Genomic DNA, 7,958 nt, shown 5'->3' with positions numbered 1-7,958 from the left:
ATATTACTCTTGCACATATGATAGTCACTCCACCTTGGTGTTCCCTTCCACACATCCCTGGTGTTGAAGCTGTTTTTCTCATGCCTCTGTTGCTTTTAGTAGTAACGTTTTCCTCTGAAATGAATGTCGTGGTGTGTCCGGGGCGGAGCAGCACTGTTGAAGCTGCGGTCTGCTCTGCTCAGCTCTCTGCTGCCAGAAGGAAGAAGGCCTCAGTTCCTCTGGAGCAGAACCTTCTGTCAGCAGTGACAGAGTGCAAGGGGTTAAGCCACACTGAACACACTCTGTAGACCCGTTTGGAGTACGTCTGTGAACACAGCGAGTAAGTCGTATGGGCAAGTCTAAATGTCAAGGTTGACAGGGAGATGCACACTGCTTATGGGAGGAACTGAAAGCCGCATGTGCAGACAGCGCGGAGAATTACTGTCAATAACCGAGAGCTACTGATAATCAGAATGCCCTCTAGTGTCAGCGCAGAGGGACACTTCTCTGGCATCCCTCTAGATGTGGATTCCAGCCAGCTCTCATTCATCTTCGGTCCCGGCATGCAGGAGGTAGCTTGGTGGCATCTGGACAGAAGGGAGGAAAACAAAGCAGTGGCTTTATTCCATTCTCAAATTCTTCCTGGCTCCGAGAGCTGTACTGTGCTTTCTCTTTTGTTCTTGTGGGTACCTGTTTCTGGGGGTGGATAGGACAGACGAGAAGGGAAGTTCTAACATTTCCTCAAACTTCATCACAGTTGAATCCAACTCAGTGAAACAAAGTGGACGTCACGCTGCAGAACAGAATATACATGCCTGCAAGAAATTCTTTGGCCTTATCCTGACACACGATTGAGGTCTTTCTTTTTGTTTGGTTGATTGATTGGTTGGTTCTTTTTCGAGGCAGAGTTTTCTCTGTGTAGCTTTGCACCTTTCCTGGAACTCACTCTGTAGCCCAGGCTGACCTCGAACTCACAGAGATCCGCCCACCTCTGCCTCCCCAGTGCTGCGATTAAAGGCATGCACCACCCCACTGCCCAGCAATTGAGGTATTTCTTAACCTCACCAACCTAGTGGTCAGAAGTTATCTTTATTCAATGTGACCTCTAGGGGTCTTAGTGTGCTGTCTCGGTTGTGCTCAGGGACAAAGCCTGTTTCTGGGGTCTTGCTATCTCAGCTACCCAAGGGCTACCAGAAATTGCTGTTCTTAGGGGTACATGCATCCTCAGGTCTCTTCTCATAGCTGTTCATTTTGAAGTACAAAGCGTACAGTCCTGAATTTTTCCAAACTGACTCTGAGGCCACGCTGCAGTATTTAACAGGTACTCTAGGGCTGGAAATTCAAGTCACTTGTTATTTCTTGTATGGAGCACTGGTTGTTGTTTTTAATATGTATGAAATCCCCACGACAACTCTTTAGTTAAGCCCCCCCCCATTCACACTATTTGCAGATAAACAAACCAAAGGTCACTACAGGAATTCCAGTCAAGGCCTGTTTGACCCCAACAACCCAGTATTTTTTCCGTCTTAACTATGCAGTGTAAATGAAAACTCAAATGTCAGCATTATCTTTAAATTGAATGCACGGTGCTGAGGATATGGCCCAGGAGATAAAGTGCTTGTGGGCAAGCATATGGGCCAGAGTTCAAATCCCCAGCACCCATGTAAAAGCCATCCAGGCAAGTGTAACCCCAGTTTGGAGAAGGTGGTGATTATTTAACTACAGTTCTTATTTTATTTAAGTGCATTCTGGAAAGTATTTACCCCATAGTTCATATTTTTAACTTATATAAAACAAGTCCACATGTTCTCAGTTGTGTGTGTTTTAAATAATTGCTGACTCCATTAAACCCATATTTTATTTCTACATAAGTCATAAGTATTTTGGCTTCAGTCATATTTTTAACTTATATAAAACAAGTCCACATGTTCTCAGTTGTGTGTGTTTTAAATAATTGCTGACTCCATTAAACCCATATTTTATTTCTACATAAGTCATAAGTATTTTGGCTTCAGTTAACATGTGCTGTATGTATCTTTGCTACCTCTGATTTCTCAGCCAGAAATATGGAAGCCTTGTCCTCATTGTGAGACTTGGTTAAGAGAAATGCTGTTTCTCCTTTTATGTCTGAAAGCCGACTTGAGCCCATTTTGGAGTGAGAAGCAATTTCTATCATCAAAGATTGTTATGTAAGTTTGAAGTGACTCACTTAATGTAAGGCTTGCTCCAGCGTGTCCTTACAGATAACCAGAACCTCAAACTTGTTACCTGTGACCCATGTGATTTGGATACCTGAAATAATATCTTATGTAATAGGAAGACTTGCTCTCACTGTGTAGGGTATAAATATAGTCATATTTCTTTATTTTTTCCAGTCAATCCTTTGTCAGTAAATTTTCCTTAATTCACAAGAGCGAGAGTATGTCTTGTCTTAATTCACAAGAGCGAGAGTATGTCTTGTCTTAATTCACAAGAGCGAGAGTATGTCTTGTCTGTGTCCCTGTCTGAAAAGTTTAAGAGCTCAGACCAAGGTAAGGTGCTTCTGTTTCCCTACAGGGAAGGAGAGAGGGAGGAAGGGAGGGGAGGAGCGGGACAGGTCACAGAGAGAAGAACTTTATGTCGTCTCTGCAAGAGAAGAGATTCAGAATTAATTTCAGTTCTCAGTGTTGGCACCATCTTCCTTCAAACTCCTGTACATGAGAGTGAATGGGACGAGAAGCAAATGTACAGACTGAAATGCATGAGAAGACAGAGGAGGCCATGACCTTAGCTTGTGTAACGATAGAGGCCAAAGAAGCAGAAATAAGGGACGCTGGAGGCCGGGGCGCTGGAGGCCAGGGCACTGGAGGCCGGGGCGCTGGAGGCCAGGGTGCTGGTACAAGCTGTTGGACTGTGTGCTTCTGCTGGTACTAAGTCTCAATGGATCTGAACTTTACCACCAGATCCCTGAGAACACCTCTACGGGACTGCCTTGCTTACAACCCAGACAGTGCCCGTTGGCGCTCTGACCTGGACCTGTGGCGCTCTGGACTAGTTCTCACTTGTTCATTGCCACAGGTCCTCACTTGTGACCAAGTGTAACTTGTATACAGTAAGTAATCCTTCTGTCTCAGCTGAAGAGTATATTCTTACCCTGTTCAAAAGCAATGTGATGCGCACAAGATCTTTGAATACCTTGTGATTTGAATCTCTGTTTTCCCTGACTCTGACCAGTGGTTTAGTCATTCCTACCTAAATAATCTCCCCATCTTAATATCAACTCATCTGTGACCTTAATTATTGCTGCAAAATATCTTCATTGCCACACCTGGATTACGCTTGAGGTGTTCCATTTGTCAATATGCGTCTACCAGGGTATTAAATCTTGGGGTCATCTTAGACATGCTTCGGTTCAGCTGGCTTTCTATTTTAAAGTCCACTTTAGACTTAAGGCTAGTAGTTTATAATTGGAGAAAGGATGATTTTGCTCCCTTTGTCCAAGAGGCATCTGGTAACATCTGGGGACATTTGAATGACACCTAGTGTGCAGGGGCCAGAGGTGCTGCTCAAAGGGAAGGACACCACCTCCTACAGTGGACATGGACTCAGTTAGGTGCACTCGTGGAACTCTGAACAGCTTCTCACATACAAACGGAGAATTCTCTGCCGGTCTTTCAAGTGAGTGACTCACCAAAACAAGAACAGAAGGGATCTATAAGAGAACTCCCCAAACAAAGAACGATCCAGCTCAAGTTGTCAGAACTGTCAGGATTGGGAAACTCTGACTTAATGCATGAAGGCAATTATTATTGTGCTATGAGACTGTAGATCTAATCTCCTACATATGAATAGATGTGCAAGTACAGCTGGCAGAATAGGGAAGGAGAGCAGGAAAAAGAGGAGGAAGGGTCAATGCACTAATGAGTGGAGGTGGATTTGCAGTCAAGGGTTACAAATAAGAGCAACAGAACTGTCGTAAACTAGGATGAGAAGAGAGAAAGGAAGGGATACAGGGATGATAGGAGGCAAATGCGGTGCTTACAATCCACCAACAGTTGACCAAGTATTTCATTTGAAATTGTGGTACTAAAACTCCCTAAAAGAACTAAAACTTCAAAAAAAACCTCAAAGACATTAATCAAAGAATTAAGTCTCAGAATAAGAACAGAGTACAATAAATTGAGCTGCTCCTCTGTTTAAAAAAAAAATGGGAAAAAACTGATAATAAAATGCATAATTTTTAATAAAGTATAAGAATAATACATTTTTTTAAAAAGAAGGCCTACAGGTTAACCGGGGTGGCTTACTCATAGTAACTCATGGTATAGTAACAGTACTTACAATACACTATTGTACATAGTATAAGAGTGATAATATTTTACTAAGCACACATAGTAGTCTCTAAGAGATTTTGTTTTTCAGATACCAAATCTTAACTATTTACATTGCAATGAAATCCTTGTGTCAACCCTCTGTTTCTGTAACAAAACAACCTTAAGAGCAGAATTTATTCCGGCTCACAGTTTTAGAAGTAGACTCATGATCAGTTGGGCCTCCATTGCCCCTGGGCTTGTAGCAGACAGAATATTATGGTAGAAATACATGATCATAGAAGCTGATTAGTTCCTGGTGATATGAAACAAAGACAGGACATACCCCCAGAGACCTAAGTTTGTTCATTAGATTCCACATTTCAGATTTTCCACTGCTTCCCAGGAGCACCACAGGCTGAAGAGCAAGCCTTCCATACACAGGCCTTTGAGGACACTCATCCAAACCATAGCAACCAGGTTTTTTGTTGTTGTTGTTGTTGTTGTTTGTTTTGTTTTGTTTTGTTTTTTTGAGACAGGGTTTCTCTGTGTAGCTTTGTGCCTTTTCCTGGAACTCACTTGGTAGCCCAGGCTGGCCTGGAACTCACAGAGATCCGCCTGGCTCTGCCTCCCCAGTGCTGGGATTAAAGGTGTGTGCCACCACTGCCCGGCAGCAACCAGTTTTTTTGTTTTGTTTTGTTTTGTTTTTGTTTTTTGTTTTTTGTTTTTTTTGTATTTTTTTTTTTTTTGTATGTGGAGCTGAGGATCGAACCCAGGGCCTTGCACTTGCTAGACAAGTGCTCTACCACTGAGCTAAATTCCCAACCCCCAGCAACCAGTTTTTATAGTGACTCCAAATGGTATCAAACCCTGGATGATGTGGGTTACAAGTAGAAATAAAATGAAAATAATTATATGATTCAAGTGATTAGTTGAAAGGCTCTGAGATCAATGTTTTGGTTTTCATTTTAACTGTTCAACCTGCCTATTATGACTAATTGAAAACGTGTGCCTTGTTCTGACCTTATATCATCGTATGTCATTACAACTTTAAATTTATTGCTGCTTTCTTTGGCCTGCAGACCTGCACCTTGATGATGCTGAATGATGATGGTGATCCCAGATTTAAGAGAAGCAAGCGCCAAGGCGCTTTCCTCAGGACTGCCTTTCAAAGGCAGCCAGAACGGAACTGAAGAATGCTATACTTCCAGATAAAGTCTGGTGATTGACTCAAAGACAGACCTGATGAAAAGATCTTGCAAACCAAAGACTGTAATAGTTTACAGTTCCCTCCGCTCTGGGAGTGTGTGAAAGTGCATCAGATCAGGTTGAGGCCCATTTTGGTCCATGAAGGTGGATTGTGTCAACAATCGCTGTGTGTCACCCACGGTGCTGGTGGCAGAGGGTTTCATGCTATAAACCACATGTGTCCCCTCACCCTTTGGGATCCAGTGATAGATTCCCTCTCCCACCTCCATGCCCATTATATCTCAGTCCACCACTGGGGCTGCAAGGAGACCTGGTAAGGGTCCAGGAATCCGGATACAGCTTGTCTCTGCCTCTTGCTATAAAATGTAGGGTGAGCCATTTGACCTCTCTGAACCTCCACTTTGCTTATCTATAAAGCAGAACTACCAAAACAAAGCTGCAGGATTGTTGGGGAGCCTAAAGAAACCACAGGCTGCATCAGTTTCTATGAGGGGCACTGGGCAAAGGCTTACCTGGTGATATGTTAACTGGTCTAGCACTTCTTTGTATCCCATTTGTTCCTCCAAGTAATCCTAGTAATACTGCTGCCTGGGACTTCCCGAGACACCACCGGCATCTGACAAACTGACCCTGTTCTAATGATTGTCATGGCAAATGAGCAGTTACCATGGGTCTACATTTCTCCATTGTGAATCCGCTCACAACACATGGAGGAGGTGGATTAGGAGTTTTAAAAAAAATTGGCAGCTGGGTGGTGGTGGCGCACACCTTTGATCCCAATACTTGGGAGGCAGAGCCAGACAGATTTCTGTGAGTTCGAGGCCATCCTGGTCAACAGAGATCCGGGCAAGGCACCAAAACTTCACAGAGAAAGCCTGTCTCAGGGGTTGGGGGGGGGGATGGCTTCTAGAGCCATGTGGTGGTACATGCCTTTAATCCTATCATTTGGGAAGCAGAAGCAGATCTCTGTGAGTTCAGGCCCAGCCTGGTCTACTTGACTAGTTCTGGGCCAGTCAAAGCTACATCAGTCATTTTCTCAACACACATACACACAGACCAGAATCTTTGTTAAAAACAATTCAAAATTACCTACCAATCAGGACTGATCTCTGTATTTCTAATGCTGCTGCCTCTCTGAGAACTGTGACAGAAGAGAGAAGTTTCTGGGCAGTGGGGCAGAGTTTTCTTTTTCAGCTTTAGTACTTACAACATGATCGTAGCTATTCAAACCTCTAAGCGCCACTTGGCTTACACTTTCCTACTTAGAAAATGATGCTGCAGAGCCACAAAGGAGTCAAGAAGTATACAAATCCACAGAGGAAGCTTGAGATGATCTTGAAGACTGGTCACACAAACCTGGAATGCGAAACGAATTCTAACCTTTGCTCTCTAAAAGTCCACACTATGGAAGAATGGAAGTGGAGGAGGAAAAAGCCTGAGAGACTTTTTTATATTGAAAATACCAAGGCAACATAAAAATGATTGGCAATATGTGAACTTGGACTGAAAAGAGATCATATAAAGTGATCTGGAAATAAAGAAATTTGAGTATAGACTATACAAAATTGCTAATTTTCCGGGTATAAAACTGCTAGTGTAATTATTTAGGAAAATATGTTTATTCTTGGGTGATACCAAGTGATCATTCTAGAGAGAAATTTAGGCTGAAGTGTTGCTATGGTTTGAGTGTGTTCCCCAGATGATTATGTATTAGAACTTGATCCTTAAATCTATCTGTTGTTGGCATTTGGAGATGGGCCTTTGGGTGCAGCTGAAGTTAAACGAGGCTGCATGGGTGCAGTCTCCCTGATGTGGCTAGTGGCGTTATAAGAAAAGGAAAAGGATCCGAGTTAGCACACTGGGCTCTCTTGCCCCATGCAGTCCTCTGTCACATTAAGGCACATTGAAAAGTTCCTCCCAGATGCCAACCAAATGCCAGTGCCAAGTTCTTGGACTTTCCCACCTCAGGAACCTGGGCCAAATAAACTTGTATTTTTTAGAAGTTGCATAATCAGAAATGTTGTTTCAGTAACAGGAAACGGACTAGACAAAAGTCATGTTTGCAGCTTTTCAAATGGTTTCATGGAAAAGCTCTTATATGTATGTACTGTGCACACACACACAGAAGAGAGAGAAAATATTAACAGTGACTAGTGTAGGTGGCAGATAAGTATATCATCCTTGTGCGGTCCTTCAGCTCCTCTGTAGGACTAGAGAACTTAAATTAAATAGAGCAATTCTATCTATATTATCCCTCTAAGTTTTATATATAAAGATGAATGTTATATATTCAGTTACTTGTGCACATTTTTGCTTTGCTTTTTGGTGCCAGGGATTGAACTTACATGCTGCATAAGCGCTTTACCACTGAACTTACATCCTTAGCTGCAATTATTCAAACAAAGCAAAACAACATTGGGTGTCCATAAGGAAGATTCGGGTGAGAAATTTGGGACCAACTATGGGTCAGTTCACTTGCGA

This window comes from Onychomys torridus, chromosome 15 (assembly GCF_903995425.1).
Source record: "Onychomys torridus chromosome 15, mOncTor1.1, whole genome shotgun sequence".
Lineage (NCBI taxonomy): Eukaryota > Metazoa > Chordata > Mammalia > Rodentia > Cricetidae > Onychomys > Onychomys torridus.
Note: the sequence above shows the minus strand (reverse complement) of the source record.